Raw genomic sequence first — 18581 nt, 5'->3', positions numbered from 1 at the left:
CACACAGCTAAGTGGATTTTTGACAGACAAGCAAGGGCATGTGTCATAGGCTGTGCATGTCACATGTCCTTGCCTTATAAGATACGGCCATTTTCCCCTTCACCGCCATTATCTGTCTTCTGCGTGTGGGTGACAGTCACCGCTCACGCTGCTGCTGCTGCTCCTGCTGTGTGTGCTATAGAGATACAGTGCAATCTACACAGCGCTTTAGGGATTAGGGACTGCTGGTTATATCAGCCCTTTTCAGGGCTGATTTACAGGCGTTCATAGCCATAGCTGCTAGGCAGGTCCGTGCAATCGCTGTGTAGGGTTTTAGATAACAGTGTCTGCCTACCTCAGCTCAGGAAATTCCTTGCTGCATTTTTTCATTAGCAGGGATAGAAAGTGAGGCTTCCTTTGCTGTCCACTGACCCACAGCACCCGGGCATTCTACTCACCTGCCCATTGTTGCCACGCTAGTTTATTTGCCCAAAGAGCTGACACTTTTTGTGCCATCCTAAAAGTGTCTGGAATACTAAGTTAGTGTTCCTTTGCTGTCCACTGACCCACAGCACCCGGGCATCGTACCCACCTGTCCATTTTTGCCACGCTATTTTATTTGCCCAAAGAGCTGACACTTTTTGTGCCATCCTAAAAGTGTCTGGAATACTAACTTATTTTTCCTTTGCTGACCAATGACCCACAGCACCCGGGCATTGTACCCACCTGCCCAGTTTTGCCACGCTATTTTATTTCCCCAAAGAGCTGACACTTTTTCTGCCATCCTAAAATTGACTGGGATACTACCTTAGTGTTCCTTTGCTGGCAATCACGGTACAGCACCTGTGCATGGTACACTCCTGTCTATTTTTGCTATGCAATTCTAATTGCAAACTGTGTTGCCACTGTTAGGGGCATACTAAAATTGACTGGGATAGTCAGTGTTGGTTCTTCAGCTGTCAATAAAGCTAGACCACTTCTGCATTGTACACCACCTCTCCATTTTTGCTACCACATTTTAAGTGTCCAATCTTGTTGCTAACAAAATGAGTGGGCAAAAGGACAGATGCTTGTGGAAAGAGGAACAGGCGTGTTGGAATAGGAAAAAAAGTTTGTGTCCGTGCGGTAGGTGGGAAAGCTATATTAACATCTGCTGAAGAAACGCCATCTTCCAGCAAAAGTAAGATGTCTACAACTTTCCGTAGACAATCCAATGTGCTACCTCTTTTATGGAACCGAACAACTGTAACAAAGGTAGATGATGCACAAAAACAGAACATGCTAGAATGGATCTCAAGTGCTCCAACAAGTGGCCTCTCCTCCACCTCAACTTCAACATCCAAAAAACAACAGTCCTCTAAGGTGTCACCCCAATCGCACTTGCTTTCTCCCAGCTCTCAAGTCTCCACTCGCCCTGCAGAGTATGGTGCAACAGAGATGGCTGAGTCTGCAGAGCTGTTCAGTCACACTATAGGCTGGGAATCAGAAGTCTGTTCCCAAGCTACAGTGAGTACAGACCAGGAAATGGTCTGCAGTGATGCCCAGAAGCTTTGTGACTCAGATTCAGGCCCTGATGACCAAGTTTCTGAGCATAATGTAGACCCTCATTCCCAAACTGTAACACCTGTTCGTGGAGACAATTAGGAACATAAAGATGACGATGAGACGCAGATACCTGATTGGGATGACAACTTAACTATTCAGTCAGGGCAGGAAGAGGTTAGGTCTGAGGGCGAGGGGAGTGCAAACACAAAGCTTGATGATGAAGTTCTAGATCCCACTTACTGTCAACCCACAGTCAGGCACTCGAGGAGGTCACCAGAGGCGGTGGAGGAGGATGCGACTGACGACGAAGTTACCTTGCGCCTTCCTGGACAGAGTCTGAGTACTGGAGCACGTCAACAACTGCATCCTCAGCCACAACTCTGTCTCTGAGCACAAGTCGGGGGGGCTCTGCAGGTCGCATGGGCTCTAAGCCTTGCCTAGCCTGGTCCTTTTTTGACATCGCAAAGGATCTCCCAAATCATGTGATCTGTAAGATTTGTTGCCAATCTATAAGTAGAGGCCAAAACCTCACCAGTTTGACAACTTCTTCCATGAATCGTCACATGAATAACAAGCATAAGTCCCAGTGGGAAGCTCACCGTGATACAATGCGGGCTAGCGGAGCGGGCCAACCACCGTCTGCCCCTTCAAGTGCATCCGCGTGCTCTTCATCCTCTATGACTGTGGGGACAGCTGTCACACATGTTTTTCCACGCAGACCTTCCACCTCTTTAACCGCAACAGGTAGTTTGCTTGGCAGGTCGTCAGTTGGTTTGGAAGGTGAAACAAGTGCTGGTGTACAGCTCTCTCAGACATCAAGAGCACCAACTTTGGATGAAAGCAACATCATGTCTCCACCTGCACTTTCCTCACAGACCTGCAGTTTTCCAGGGACACCCTACTCCACACCATCTCCAAACACCAGCCAGATCTCGATCCCTCAGATGTGGACCAATAAAAGGCCATTTCCTCCGAGCCATGACAAAGCTAAGAGGTTGACTTTCACCCTCTGTAAGCTCTTGGCTACCGAAATGCTGCCTTTCCTACTGGTGGACACAGAGGATTTTCGAGACCTTATGTCAGTTGCAGTGCCCCAGTACCAGATGCCCAGTTGCCACTACTTCTTCAAGAAAGGTGTGCCTGCGCTACACCAGCATGTCGCACAGAACATCACCGCTTCCTTGAGAAACTCAGTGTGTGACAGGGTGCATTTCACCACCGATACTTGGACCAGTAAGCATGCACAGGGGTGTTACATGTCGCTGACTGGGCACTGGGTAACTATGGTGAGAGATGGGGAAGGGTCTGCTGAACAAGGCTTGCCGTCCCCACGACTTGTGCGTCAATCCTTTGTATGTAGAAGTTTCTCCACTGCTTCTGCCTCCTCAACCTTGTCTAGGTCCTCCTCCTCTGCCCCAAGCCTGCCTGGTCAGGCCACCCACATTGTAACTGCGCACAAGGAATCCCGCACACCTCCTTACTATGCTGGCAGCAGAGCTCAACGGTATCAGGCGGTCTTTACCTTGAAATGTCTTGGAAATTAGAGTCACACAGCTGAGGAGTTGTGGTCAGCTCTTCCAAGTGAGTTTCGTAAATGGTTGTCTCCACTCAACCTGCAGCCAGGGAAGGCCGTGTGCGACAATGCTGCAAACCTGGGTGCGGCTCTTCGTCGGGGCAAGGTGACACACATGCCTTGTATGGCTCACGTGTTGAACCTTGTTGTCCAGCAATTTTTAACCCACTATCCTGGCCTAGATGGGCTTCTGCACAGGGCACGGTCACTCTCTGCTCACTTCCACCGTTCAACCGCCGCAGCTGACCGACTTGCATCGCTCCAGAAGTCTTTCGGGATGCCGGTTCATCGCGTGAAATGCAATGTGCCGACACGCTGGAATTCGACTCTCCACATGTTGCAGCACCGCCGAGCCCTGGTGCAATACGTTATGACGTATAGCCTGGGCCAACGAGATGCAGAGGTGGGGTAGATCACACTGCTGGAGTGGTCTCAGATAAAGGACCTATGCACCCTTCTGCACAGTTTCGACATGGCAACGAATATGTTTAGCGCTGAAAATGCCATTATCAGCATGACAATTCCAGTCATTTACATGCTGGAGCACACGCTAAACAGTATTCGGAGTCAGGTGGTGGGACAAGAAGAAGGGGAGGAAGTATAGGAGGATTCATATGCGCAAGTGATACCAACATCTACAAGTTCCAGACGTTCAGCATCACCAAGGCGGCAGGCATGGGATGGTGGGGGAGAGGGATTAACAAGGGCACATGGTAGCAGCCAAAATGTTGAGGAAGGTGCAGGAGCCCAGGAAGAAATGGAGGACGAACTCTCGATGGACATGGAAGATTCAGCAGATGAGGGAGACCTTGGTCAAATTTCGGTTGAACGAGGTTGGGGGGAGATGTCAGAGGAAAAAAGCACGGTTATCACCTCACCGCCACAAACACAGCGAGGACTTGGTCCGCATGGATGCGCAAGACACATGAGCGCCTTCTTGCTGCACTACCTACAACATGACCCTCGGATTGTACGAATTAGAAGTGATGATGACTACTGGGTTGCCACACTATTAGATCCCCGGTACAAGTCCAAATTTGGAGAAATAATTCCAGCCATAGAAAGGGACGCACGTATGCAGGAGTATCAGCAGAAGCTGTTACTCAATCTTAGCTCGGCTTTTCCACCAAACACCAGTGGTGCACGGAGTGAATCTCCCAGGAGTATCTCCAAATGAACATCGATGCCATGACTTTGCAACTGGAGCCTTGCTCATTTTGGGCTTCCAATCTTGAAAAATGGCCTGAGCTCGCCACATACGCCTTGGAGATCTTGTCGAGTCCCGCAGCCAGCGTTGTCTCGGAATGTGTCTTCAGTGCTGCTGGGTGTGTGCTGACAGATAAGCGCACGCGTCTGTCCAGTGACAATGTGGACAGACTAACGTTCATCAAGATGAACAAGTCATGGATCCACAAGGACTTCACTACCCCTGTGTCATCCTGGGGAGAGTAAAGGCTGGCGTATTTTGGAATGTGCTTGATGCAAATCTACCTGTCAAGTTTGCAACTGGGGTACAAGTGATGTCACTGAAGGGGTGTCTGAGGGGCCCAATTTTTGGAAAAAAGGGAGACTCTGCATGGGGTCCCCTTGCTGTGTTTTTAAAAACGAGCCAAGATGAACAAGTCATGGTTCAGCAAAGACTTTGCTACCTACCCCGGTGTCATCCTGGGGACAGTTAAGGCTGGCGTATTTTTGAATCTGCTTGATGCAAATCTACCTGTCAAGTTTGCAACTGGGGCACAAGTGATGCCACTGAAGGGGTGTCTGTGGGGCCCAATTTTTGGAAAAAAGGAAGACTCTGCTTGGAGTCACCTTGCTGTGTTTTACATTATTTTAGAAGGGCATGACATGCCTATACCTGTGTCTCCTCCTCTTTTAACTCATCCAGCTCTTTTGTTTTCGCATGAGTATATGTCCTTGTCACTTTCCCATGTGTTTATGGTGTGTTGTGAGTTGCTTGTCACCTTTTGAAGGTGTTTTCTATGTGTTTTTATGTGATTGTGTTTGCCTGCCATTGTTTTCAATGGGGTTCGAGAGGTTCGTCGAACCGAAGTCGAATGCGGCCTCCGTTCGCCGAACCGAACCGAACTCGAGCCTTTAGAGGCTCGCTCATCTCTACTAGTATGCACCCAGAACGGTTTGTGGTTCTGGGTGCATATTGCACCTGACAGGTTCACTTTAAAGACAACATATCAAATCCCCAAAACATCTATTTACCTGCAGATATAGTGATCATCTGCCTAAACCATATCTAAGTGCGCAGTCAGACATCCGTACAACATGGACGACAATCGCATCGCAATTCTTGAACTGGCTGGTGGCTCTCCTGATCCGTGTTGACAGTTGCATAGAAATACATAGTGTCATGCTCAGTTCAGGAGAGCCATGGATCAGTCTGTGCATTGCGATGCGATCCTCCTCCTAGTTATATGGCAATCTTACTGCATATAAACAGTATTACTGGAGCAATAGCTACAGGAGGAAAATTAAGTTATATTTTCCCTGCAGCTGATTGCTGCAAGACGTTACATTTGCCGTTCACCACATGTAGTGAGGGTGTACTTATGCTCCAGCACGTTGTCAGCCTGCTCTGCACACACATACGCTGCGGAGCAGGCTGTTCATCGGTGTGCTGGGGAATGATTAGCACAAGCTCACTGCGCAGTGAGCAACGACTATAACCGCACCCTGGATCTGCCTGTTAATCGAGCAGCTGAAAGGAGAATATAACTTAATTTTCTCTTGTCCAGTAAGCCTGCCATGCGCTTTATGCCAAATGACTCCTATAGTTTTGTTTTTTAGTTGACATATTCCTTTTAATAAAGAGAATTAGGCCATTTTATCTGAATGTGTAAACCTTTGCCTGTGAGGGCTCAGATGTAAGAGTCTCATATAAAAATTCTAGCCATATGTAGGGGGAAGGGAAAGGGAATTAGTCTTCAAATGTCACCTCAAAAATATACAAATGGGTAAAAAAGAAAAAAAAAAAAATATATATATATATAAAAAAAACCAAAAACATATTTTTATAATATATACACTGTGTATATATCTCTAATATATAAAGGGGTGTGTGTGTGTGTGTGTGTGTGTGTGTGTGTGTGTGTGTGTGTGTGTGTGTGTGTGTGTGTGTGTGTGTGTGTGTGTGTGTGTGTCCGGGATTGGCATCCGCACCGTCACAGCTACAGCCACAAAATTTTGCACACTCACACGTCTGGACCCCGAGAGCGTCATAGGCAATGTTTCAAGGGGAAATTTTAACCCCACACTTTACAGTTATTCGCCAAAAAACCTGCCTCCATTAAAGCGAATTTAGCTGGGAGCCACAGTGCAGCCAGAACTTCAGAAGAATGCGCAGCCACGCCCTTATATGGAATGTTGGCGTGTCACAATGCAGCCAGGGAAAGAGACATACACAGACAGGGAAAGAGGCAGACACAGACTGGGTAAGAAACAGACATAGACAGGGTAAGAGACAGACACAAAGAGACAGACTGACAGGGAAAGAGAGGGAAAGAAAGACAAGGAAAGCGACAGACGGAGAAAGAGATAGACAGGGAAAGAGACAGACAGACAAAGATAGAGAGAGACAGAGAGATATATACAGAGGGGGAGACAGACAGAGAATGGGAGAGAAACAGAGAGACAGTTACTATCCCGGGCAGCGCCGGGTGCTATGTTGTGAGGCGAAATTTAAACCCCACACGTTCCAATTTACCAATCAATTTTGCCCCTATCTACATAATGGGGAAAAAGTGAAACGAAAAGTGTTGGGGGCAAATTGACAGCTGCCAGATGTGAACAACGGGGACTTAAAGAATATGAGCAATGGCGCCAAAGAGTATATACCGTACAATTGCTAAGGTGGGGCCCTGACATGGGATACTCACCACACTCGGGGATATGAACACACACAAAATGCGCCACACACTACCACGCACTTGAGCACATATATTACCCTCAGCACACATCTCACCAGACATACACCCACCTCGCCACATAATCGCCCTAAACACACACAAGTCTGGTATTATCCTTCAAAAATAAAAATCTGATTAATAAGCAGCCAAACTACAAGAACAACAAATGTACCACATAGGAAATACGGCAGCTGTCAGTCACATGACCTGTCTATATGTGTATGTGTGAGCTAATATATACTGTCAGGGGGAGGGCTTTCTGTTGCCTGGAGATTTATCAGGCTGCCAATAGCAACCAATCACAGCTTAGCTTCTATTTTGCCACAGTTAATCTGAGCTCTGATTGGTTAATATAGGCAACAAAGGACATTCTCAGTATGTGTGAGGTCATAGGATGTTAAATCTGTGTGGAATATCTGTGGTGTTGAAATATATGTTGTGAAATGCTTCTATTACCTTAGCTTTTGCCTTTTAATAATTACATTTCTATTTGTTTTGTGTTTTTTGTGTGCAGAATAAATTTTTGTTAATACATTCTATATATATATTCCTGATTAGGTACTATAACCTATAGAGATACCCTCTGAAAATGATAAGAGTATCCCTCTTGAGTAACCGATTCTTTCAGAAATACTGCTAGTAAACAGGACATTAAGCTAACCCAGGAAAAAGCAAACTCCCTTGTAATCCCTTTCCAGGCAGCTACTAGAACACGAATGCCATTGAAAGACTTTCCTATAGATCCAATATTTACAGGGCCGAGCACTTGTCTAAACCTGGACGTGTTATTTATGCTCCATTTACCTGATACTAACCTGTTTTACCAAGTACAGTACTATATTTAAGGCTTCTTCTGTCAGCAGTGAGCAGTAGGCCTGGTTGCTATGGTGACTGCACATTTGCAGTTCAGTCAGGAAATGCTAAACATGATGTGGACTGTAGGAGGCGATAGTGTTCAGTCACCACAATGTACCAGAAACCATGCAGGTGCACCAAACTATAACCATGGGCATCACCTGTACTTGCAGCAAATCATGCTATACCACGTGTGGTATTGCTGCACAGTACACTACTGCCACCGAAATGCCATAACATGTGAACTTGGTGAAAATTAATAAATAAAATACAACATGTCAGCGTATTAAAGCTGAGATCCGTGAAAACAAATGAAGTGTTGGCACCAATGTACACTTTTATGCCATAGAAACAATGACCTAATCTGCCCTATTAATTTTATTAATACACTTTTTGCATCACTTTTTTCAAGATCACTGCTTGCTGTCACTTAAAGAGAACCGGTCAAGTCCCATATGCGTTCTAACCTACAAGCAGGCTGTTGTGTGGCCTATAAACCCCTTCCCACCCATCCCTGTGTTGTAATAATGTGTTATATGATTTCATAAAAAAATTTTTTTAGAACTTCCATGTTCCCTATGTAAATAATAATATATTTCTTCATTTATATAGCGCTGTTAATTCCACAGCACTTTGCATACATTGAAAACACTGTCCCCATTGGGGCTCACAATCTAAATTTCCTATCAGTGTGTCTTTGGAGTGACAGAACCTATAAAGAAAAAGTAGCCAAAGACAATAATCCGATGAAAATATTATTTTATTAAATTAATTGCAAGAATAAAAATATATGGATAGTGCAAGGAAATTAATGAAATAGTAAGAAAACACCACAAGGCTCAGCAGGGCCAATATAAGCAGTGACATTTTCTCAAAAACATTACATGAATAAATACCCAAATATGGGTGTAAAAATAGTACATAAACTGCTTAAAAGTATAATAAAAATGGCCACAACAGGAAAACAACAATAGTCACAAAATAATTACCATAATAGGAATAAATACCGGTCGCCATTACCACTGCTGAACCACACCAACACGTGTTTCAGCCGTAGCCTTCATCAGGGTGGTGTTCATGTAATGTTTTTGAGAACATTTCTCTGCTTATATTGGCCCTGCTGAGCCTTGTGGTGTTTTCTTACCATTTCATTAATTTCCTTGCACTATCCATATATTTTTATTCTTGCAATTAATTTAATAAAATAATATTTTTATCGGATTCTTGTCTTTGGCTACTTCTTCTTTATAGGTTCTGTTGCTTCAGTAGCTTGACTTTTTCGTTTGATATGTATAATTTTTGATTGGCAACACATTTTGGTTTTGTCTTTGGAGTGAGCAGAGGGTCTAGTTCCCTGGGCGTTTGCATGCTTTTCGTGGTATCTTGCCCCTATGGGCGTGATACCATGGATTTACAGGAGCGACGTCAATGTCGCTCCTTGAGATCCCGCACGTGCGTGCTTGTTGTTCGCGCAGCCTTCTTATCCGGGTGTTTACTTGCTGACTTCACAAGCGCATTGCACATGATCAGAAGACTCCTGTGGTTCCGACCATGCACAGAGCGCATCTAAAGCCTGCAAGTAAACACCCGGATATGAAGGCTGCACGAATGACAAGTGCGCACGCACAGGATCTACAGGAGCTCACTGTGTAAATCCATGGTATCATACCCACAGGGGCATCATACCACTGAAAGCATGAAAATGCCCAAGGGGTGATGCAACGCCCAGGGGACTAGATCCTCTCCTATTTACATGGGGAACATGTAAGTTCTAAAACTTTTTTTTATAAAATCATTTTACACAATATTACAACACAATGATGGCTAGGAAGGGGTTACTAGACCACACATAACCCTACTTGTAGGTTAGATCGCATATGGGACCTGACAGGCGCCCTTTAACAGGAACCTCTACCGTTTATTGTGAGTGGATTGGTACCCATGCTGGTGATAACTATATAGCAATGAAATTACTACTGTGTATGCTCTAGCCCTCGGTGACATTTCCTCCATCGTGGTTTCGCTTCACATGGTAGTGTTATCCACTCATTGCAGACAGCAACAATTGTTCTTGGATGTGGTCTTATGTGGCATATCCAAAGCAATTGAAATGTCCAATACACCCCTCCTGCATATACCTGAAGTGTGAGCTGGTATAAGATCAGAACATTTTACATTTAAAAAAAAAACAAACCCACAGAAGCAGCAATTATTTCTCCCCTTTTTACTTTTACGGACTTTGCCTATGCACAGATGTTCTAGTTTTAAACATGGCTGCTTTCCTCCAGGCACAGCGCCCCTGTTTTCAATAGACTGCTCTTCTTCCTGTAGCTCACTGGGTAATGGGTTCTGTTACTAAAGGAAAACAGGTTTGGTTTTTTTAAACCTCCTTAACCCAGTATGTACAACGCAAAATATTCCCTTGCAGATGTCCCTTGTTAGCGCACATTTGTCACGATAGAGTATATGTTATCAACTGTAGACTATCATACAGCTACCTAATTTTTTTTTTTGTTTGCATACAGTTCCAGGTTTGCTATTTAACCCCATTGTAAAGAAAATAAAAATGTGCCTATTTTTTTTGGTGTTCTCATAGGATAGTATTGTAGAGTAATGTAGCACACGTCAATCTGTCATCCAGCAAAAGAAAGCAACTCAAACACGTAGCAAAAGGACACTTTATTTTCAATATAAAAAGTTCTGACACTACTCACCCTTCCAACAATAGGAAATTAAAAATCTACTCTGAACATTACAGTCTGCAGTTACAGTAGGCCATTGCATTTAAGCACTCTCACATCAACAGAGCAGCTCTTCCTCTTCTGTGCTGCTCTGTTGACGGGGCATGACTGCTGACATCATGCTGATTGACAACCGGGTCCCCAAAGTTAGGCAGCAGGAAAACGGCTCTCAATCAACATAACATCAGAAGTCCAACCCTGTAAACAGAACAGAGCAGAAGAGAAGATGTCTGCTCTGTCGATGTGATATTACTGGCAACTGCAGAATCGATGGCAGGAGTGGTCAGTAACAGCTCTGAGCGAGGGGGTGTGGGCTGCATGCTGAAGGCAATGGCTGCTTAAGAGAGAAGCTCTGTGCTATGGCTGTACAAACTGGCTCAAAGCTGCTTCAAAATCGCTGAGAACTCTCCTCTGAAACAGTGAGTAATCCCCCCTGCACAGTATGCCAAAGGGTAGACCCCGGAAATCTGGCCCCCCGGCCAAGCTTACTGACTTTTATCCCAGGGATAGGGGATCCCCCTCTCCTCAGAAGATGTCTGCTGCTGCAGTGTCTCCCTTACACCAGGAACAGACAGGGGGGAAGCAGTGTCACAGGCACTCCTCTCACAGAGGAAAGGCTGCAAGCCATGCTCAGTTCTCTGAAGTCATCACTGCAGGAGGATTTCAGGGATCTTAAGAACATGATTAAAGAAGTTAAAGAGGAAATCAAATCACTGGGGGACCGTACAGACCATGTGGAGTCTAAAATGGCCGAACTTGCTCAGTCACACAATGATCTGATTGATGCTAACACAGCACTAGAGGAGGAGGTGGGAATACTGAAAAACAAGCTTGGGGATCTGGAAGACAGATCCAGAAGGAACAATCTTAAAATTAGGGGCATTCCTGTGTCAGTAGCTGATAAAGAGCTGCCAGATTTCTTTCACAAGTTTCTCCAACTACTGCTCCCAGAACACACAGAAAGATCTCATAGTGGATAGAATACATAGAATCCCTAAACCTAAAGGCATCGACCCCACTCTGCCCAGGGACACGCTGGCATGACTGCATTTTTATAAAACAAAGGAAGCAGTGCTCCAGATACTGAGGGATAACCCTATCCTCCCAGATGAATTTAATGATTTAAAGGTGTTCCCGGACCTGTCTGCTGCAACTCTGGCAAAAAGAAGAGAATTTTCCCAGTTCTCCAGAATCCTGAGGGAGCATGACATACACTATAAATGGGGATTCCCGGTGAAATTGATTATCTTCAGGGATTCTAAAACACATGTATGCCAGTCCCCTCCTCAACTGAGCAAACTACTTGATTCCTGGGGATTACCCCTTACAATGCACTCAGACTCATGCCGGGAGCAGGGGGATGCTCAGAAGAAAAAGATCAATCCTGAGTGGGAACCAGCTTGAGGGAGTCTCGCCAGCCGCAGGCGTGTGTAGCTCTCATGTGACCTGTGATGTCACTTAAGCCCTCTGTTGTTCTCGCCTATGGCGAGCAAGTACTTCCCAGCTGTCCGGTAAGGATGAAGCTGAAGTATTCAAGTTTTTTTGTTTTTGTTGTTTTTTCCCTCCACCCGTGCACCGTCCCTAACTGGTCCTCCTTGCCTGCCTCTGCCTGCCCTATGCCTCTCAGTCGGCCTGCCTGGAAACATCGTCCTTTCTGGGATCCACCATGAGTATTAAGTTTCTGTCTCTCAATGTGAAGGGTCTCAATTCTCCTGCAAAAAGATCCATGCTGTGGAGAGAAGTTATAGCATCCAAATGTGATATAGCATGTATTCAAGAAACTCACCTTCTTACTGATGACAATAAAAGGCTACTACATCCAAGATTTCCACATATGTTCTTTGCAAATGACTCTAAAAAAAAAAAAGGAGTGGCTATCCTGATTAAAAACTCTGTGGCTTTCAAAATGATTCATGTAACCTATGGTGCAGACGGGAGATATATTATTCTAAAGTGCCTCCTGAATGGGCTTTTGTATACCTTGGCATCGATTTACGCTCCAAACTCATCTCAACTAACATTTGCCCGGAAATTTTTCCAGATGTTTAGGAGCACCGCACAGGGGTCAGAGATAATCTGCGGTGACTTTAACACTCCAGTTCTTCGATCTATGGACTGCTCGGTGAGGTCCGCTAAGTCAGGAAAGGAACTGAAACAGTTGGTCGCGGAGTTTCATCTACATGACATATGGAGATACCTTCATGCATCGGAAAGGGACTATACTTTCTTTTCCCCAAGGCATCGGTCGTACAGCAGGATCGACTTCTTCCTGACGGATAGTAAGACTGTTCACAAGTGTACGGGTGCTGAAGTGGGTCTGATAACATGGTCGGATCATGCTCCGATAACTTTGGTTGTACAGGACTCTACTAGTGGATTTATGGTGCCTCAGTGGAGACTTAATACTAGTTTACTGAACCAAAAGAACGTTCAGGAGGAGGTTGTGGCAGGCCTGTTGGAATACTTTGGACATAATGACAATGGGGAGGTCTCTGACGAGACCTTATGGGCTGCACACAAATCAGTTATTAGAGGGCAGTTTTTAAAAACTGCATCATTCTTGAAAAAGCAAAGAGAAGCAGAAATTAAAGAAATTATAGCCCATATTCAACACTTAGAAACTATTAACAAGGCCTCCCCGTCGTCTACACTGTCCAGGGAAATTCTTACTTGCAGGTTTCAACTGCGATCCCTCCTGTTGTATAGATATGAACATAATCTTAAAAAGAGTAAATCAACTTTTTATGCGATGGGGGATAGAGCCAGCACCTTACTAGCTAGAAGAACAAAAAAAACGGGAAATTAAATCTAAAATTGAATTTTTGAAGGGCCCAGACGGATCACTTATAAGGCACCCTAATGGGATAGCAGACGCCTTTGCCAAGTATTATGCTGCCCTGTACAATTTAAGGGATGACCCGCAAACCCCTCAGCCAACACCGGAAAAAATTCAGGAGTTTTTGGACGGTCTGGAATTGCCTCGGGTCTCAGACCGGCAATTAGAATCTTTAAATCTTCCCTTTACTATACAGGAAATTTTGGACACCATTAGAGCTTCTAAACGAAACTCAGCCCCAGGCCCGGATGGGCTTCCCTATGAATATTATCAGCAATTTGCCTCTATTCTAGCCCCTTTTTTACTAAAGACCTTTAATTTGTGGCAAACGGCCGAGACTATTTCCTCAGAGAACCTAGAAGCAGTTATCACTACACTACCCAAACCGGGGAAAACGGCAGATACCCCTGGGAATTTCAGACCAATTTCATTGCTCAACTGTGATTTAAAAATTTACTCAAAAATCTTAGCCACCAGACTCCATAAAATAATCCCCTCCTTGGTAGCCCCGGATCAGGTGGGTTTTGTGGCGGGCAGGCAATCCAAAGATGGCACCAGGCGGATGCTGGATTTAATTGGGGTGATGGAGAAGTCGGGTGTCCCTGGTGTATTCTTGTCACTCGACGCCGAAAAGGCCTTTGATAGGGTGCACTGGGGATATCTGGAAAGAGTGCTTATGAAATTTGGTTTTGAAGGAAGAATTAAGTCATCTGTTTTGGCCTTGTACTCTCACCCAAATGCTTCAGTTCTAGCCTCGGGTTTTCGCTCATTAAAATTTTCTATAACCAATGGCACCCGCCAGGGGTGCCCGCTGTCCCCTATTGTTTTTGCTCTGGTGGTGGAACCTCTGGCGGAGGCAATTAGGGTGAACCCGAACATAACTGGTATAAGGGTAGGGGAGCATGAACATAAATTGGGTCTATATGCGGATGATGTAATAATATCATGTACTAACCTTGAATATTCCTTTCCAGCAGTGATGTCCACCCTGTCGACCTTTTCTGAGGTGTCTTATTACAAATTGAATGCCACTAAGTCCTTAGTACTACCATTTAATGTACCCGCAAGGTCCAGAAGGATTTTGGAGGCAGCCTTTCCTTTCCAGTGGTGCGAAGACAGTATCCCTTATCTAGGTATCCGTTTGACACCAACCCATTCCCTCATCAGATCCAATCTCGATCACCTACTCAAAAACTTGGGTCAGGCTCTAGGCAGGTATGAGAAGTTGTCGCTATCTTGGATGGCGAGAATTCAATCCTTTAAGATGACGTTCCTTCCTAAGCTGCTGTATATGTTTAGGTGTCTCCCTCTTAAAATTCCATATAGATATTTGATAAAACTGCAGTCGATGACCAATAAGTTTATTTGGGGTAATAAAAGAGCTAGAGTTGCTAGTAAGATTATGCATCTGCCATATGGAATGGGAGGTCTGGGTACGCCTAATGTGATGGCCTATTATAAAGCTTCTCTTATAGAATCACTCAAAGAATGGTGGAACATGGAGAGCTCCCATAGGTGGGTTCAACTTGAGAACTCTCTGACAGACCAGGGTTCGACGAGGAAACTGATGGAGGTGGAATATCTAAAACGTACTAGGTCCACCCTGTGTCTCCCTACTATGACAGCATCGATAGCCATATGGCGCAGTGAGATGATCCCTAAGATCCAGGTCCCGCTGTCAGAAATTTCGCTCAGAGCAATAGAATCCCACATTCCATATACAAATTTGAGTAGATGGGAAGCAGCGGGTTTTGGAGTTTTGGCGGACTTTTACGATGCTGCAGAGATTAGGCCCTTCAACGATATACTTCGGGAGCACCCCTCCCTAAAGGGGTGTTTTTATCAACACCTGCAGATTCGCCATTTTCTAAGCACAAAATTCCCCCCGGGATCAAACCCGACCTTACCCACTGTTAAGGCACTATTGTTTAAAAAACTAATGAGGCAACCGGGAATCTCTTTAACCTACAAATGGTTGAACAACCCCTCTGACGAGCAAAAGCTCCCATACATGACTAAATGGGAATCAGATTTAGGCATTAACACCTCCCCCTCGGCGTGGCATACTGCGACGCAGTGGGTGCAAAGATCCTCAAAATGCATTAACCATTTGGAACAGCTAAAAAAGGTGCATCTACGTTGGTACCATACGCCGGCAAAATTGGTGCATTACATTCCCAACTACTCACCGCTCTGTTGGAAGGGCTGCCTCCAGAGGGGATCACTGGGACACTGTTGGTGGCACTGTCCGAGGGTCCAACCTTTTTGGATAGCAGTTTTCAGACTCATTAGTGAAATAACAGGTGTGCACACCAACCCCAACCTAGGGCTGGCAGTTCTGAATTTGGGAATAGACTCGTACCCGCAGAATTTTAGGGGACTGATTGTGCAAATTCTAATAGCTGCCAGACAGTGTCTGAGCCATTCGTGGAAGGCCACTGAAGCTCCCTCTGGAGCCGAGTTATATAGTAGGATCGACCCAACAATGCCAATATGAATACTGCCTTGCCCACTCCCTAAACCAAAAAACTAGAATTCTTACAATATGGGAACCCTGGCTGTCATCCAGCCATGCAACACCTATTACACAACTATTCCCCGGGCAAAGAGCACCTAGTTGAGATAGAGCCGATGGAATTATAGCCCTGGCTCGGCTAGCCAGGGGGCTAAAGCATTGAGACCCTGACTGAGGCAGCAGTTTATGAGAAATCTAGGAGGAGTTGATGGCCCCGGCTGGTGGACTGGGGTTGGTAATGCAGGCAGGCATCTAACCCTGTACCCCTACTAACCCCCCCCCACTTCCCCCCCAACCCTACCTTCTTCCCCTCCCCCTTTGTTCTTGTTCCCCCTTACTTGAATGAAGTCCCCATCTTTCCTCCCCTCTCCTCCCTCCCCATGTTGTGTGGTTAAAGTGTAAGGCAGAGGAATTGTAACTGGATTGTCTCGGAGTATATTAATGTATGGAGCCCTCATGTGCGGGCAGTTGACAATTGTTCTCTTAAATTACCATGTATGATTTTGTATCTGCCGTGTTTTCAATAAAAACTAATTGGATTAAAAAAAAAAAAGTAACAGCTCTGAGCTGGCAGAGATCGGCACAAGAGGCAGGTAGTTAGCAACCAACTGCGTTTAAGTTCTTAGGCCCATAAGGAAAAAATATAATCCCAGGTAACTACTCATATATATTTAATGGCTAATCAGCCCAACAGTGGTTCGGTCAATTATTCGGCTAGCAGCCATCTTTGTTTTTCCCATGTTTGTCAGTTTAATATGCATGGGAGGCTTCAGTCATGGCTCTTTTGTCACTATCCCATTTTGTTCTTTGAAAAGCCAAACATGTAAGAGTGGGTTAAAAACAGATTGTGTCACAATCTACATTTGGACACTTTCTAGAATATGGCCAGTTTTCACCCCCCTCAGTTTCTTTTATTGACTTTAGGATGGTTGGTTCAAGTCCTACAATTACAATTAATCATCTCAACCAGGAACCTCATATTTGTTCATCTGGAATACTTTGTAGCCTCCATTTCTCAATTGTATGGTTACCATTACCTTGTTTGTATCTACGGCAGCAAGTAAAATTCAGGGAAGCATTATCTAGTAGAGAACCACACAAAGCAATTACTAAGGCTGCTTTCACACCTCCGGTTTTAGCAGATCCGGCTCTAAAACCTATGCAACAGATGCGGCGGCAAAACTGCATCCTTTGCACAAGTTTTTTTACATGCGGCCCGTCCGGTTTTTGCCACTTGCGGCAGGCTCCTGAGCATGCGCAGTGGAAAAAAACACATGCAGCCGAATGTGGAGTTTGCCGCAGGACACCGCATGCGGCGTCCATAGGCATGCACGTCAAATCGCGCCGCATCGGACGGATGCGGCGTGATGCGTGTTTTTTCTTCCGGACAAAAAAACGTGCCAGGCAACGTTCCATCCGGCCGCCGCATAAGTCAAAAACCGGATGGAACGCAAGCCCATGCGGCACAATACGGCACTAATGTAAGTCTATGCAAAAAAACCCCGCAACTGGCAGCAAAAAAAAATGGTTGCGTTTTTTTCTGCAAAGCGCCGGATTGTGCCGCACAGGAAAAAACGGATGTGTGAAAGCAGCCTAACTCTAAAATAATTTCCTTTTAAATGAGTTGCCCACTTTTGATAATCTATTTTTAGTTGGAAGAACTTGAAAAGAAATCTAAGGATATATTATTACTGGAACTTAGCCATAATCGTTGGTGGCACTGGACAACAAGTACTCAAAATTAGAGATTAGCAGACCCATGAAAGTTTGGTTCCACGACTTCAGCCAGACTATGTAAAGTTTGGTTTTGGACCAGAACGGTTCGGGTCTCAGCCCACATGCAGCCAGCCATAAACAGAAGACTTCTGGGGTAAGGTGGGCAGTGTTTTTCTATTTTTTTTTTTTTTTCGTTTGGTGCACACTACATCGAACCATGAGTGTGAGCCGTTCAAACACTCCATGTGGCTTGCAGTGGGACTGGGTTGAGCACCGAGCACAGCAATTCTAGCACGAGTGGTTTGCATATGTAAAGCATCCGAACTCAGTTTTGTTTTTTAAAATCTGTGTTTGATACGAACACCGAACCTTGGCTTCGCTCATCTCTATTCAAGATCAATTGGCTGTCTATGTAATGTATGGCTGTAATGGTTGCGAAAGACGTAGTTTATAGCAGTTTCTTTCCGGCTGATGTATAAAAGGTAATGAATTCAGGGCTGCTCTCAAATGACAAACTGCCCTAATAAAGCTTTTGAAAACGCATGTAAATCAGACAAACCTTAAGGCCATGTGCGCACGTTGCGTTCAGTAACTTGCAGAAATGAACGCATCCTCTGGCAGAATTTGTCATTGTCAAATTTGGTTTTGACCACAAAAACGCTGGAAATACGCAAACGTTTTTATAGCGTTTTTGCGGTGTTTTACATGCATTTTCAGTGCTTAAATTGAGATGCGTTTTCAATACAAATACACAACTAAATAAAGTTTGAACATTAGAGAAATAAATGGGGAAAAAAAAAAAAATAACCTATAAATCAAACACTATAATGATAATTTTCCAAAAATGATTAATGTGATTTATTAATTACCGTATTTTTCGCTTTATAAGACGCACCTGATT

Source organism: Anomaloglossus baeobatrachus, chromosome 8 (genome assembly GCF_048569485.1).
Source record: "Anomaloglossus baeobatrachus isolate aAnoBae1 chromosome 8, aAnoBae1.hap1, whole genome shotgun sequence".
Lineage (NCBI taxonomy): Eukaryota > Metazoa > Chordata > Amphibia > Anura > Aromobatidae > Anomaloglossus > Anomaloglossus baeobatrachus.
The sequence above is the reverse complement of the archived record's forward strand: the minus strand, read 5'-3'. Positions refer to the sequence as shown.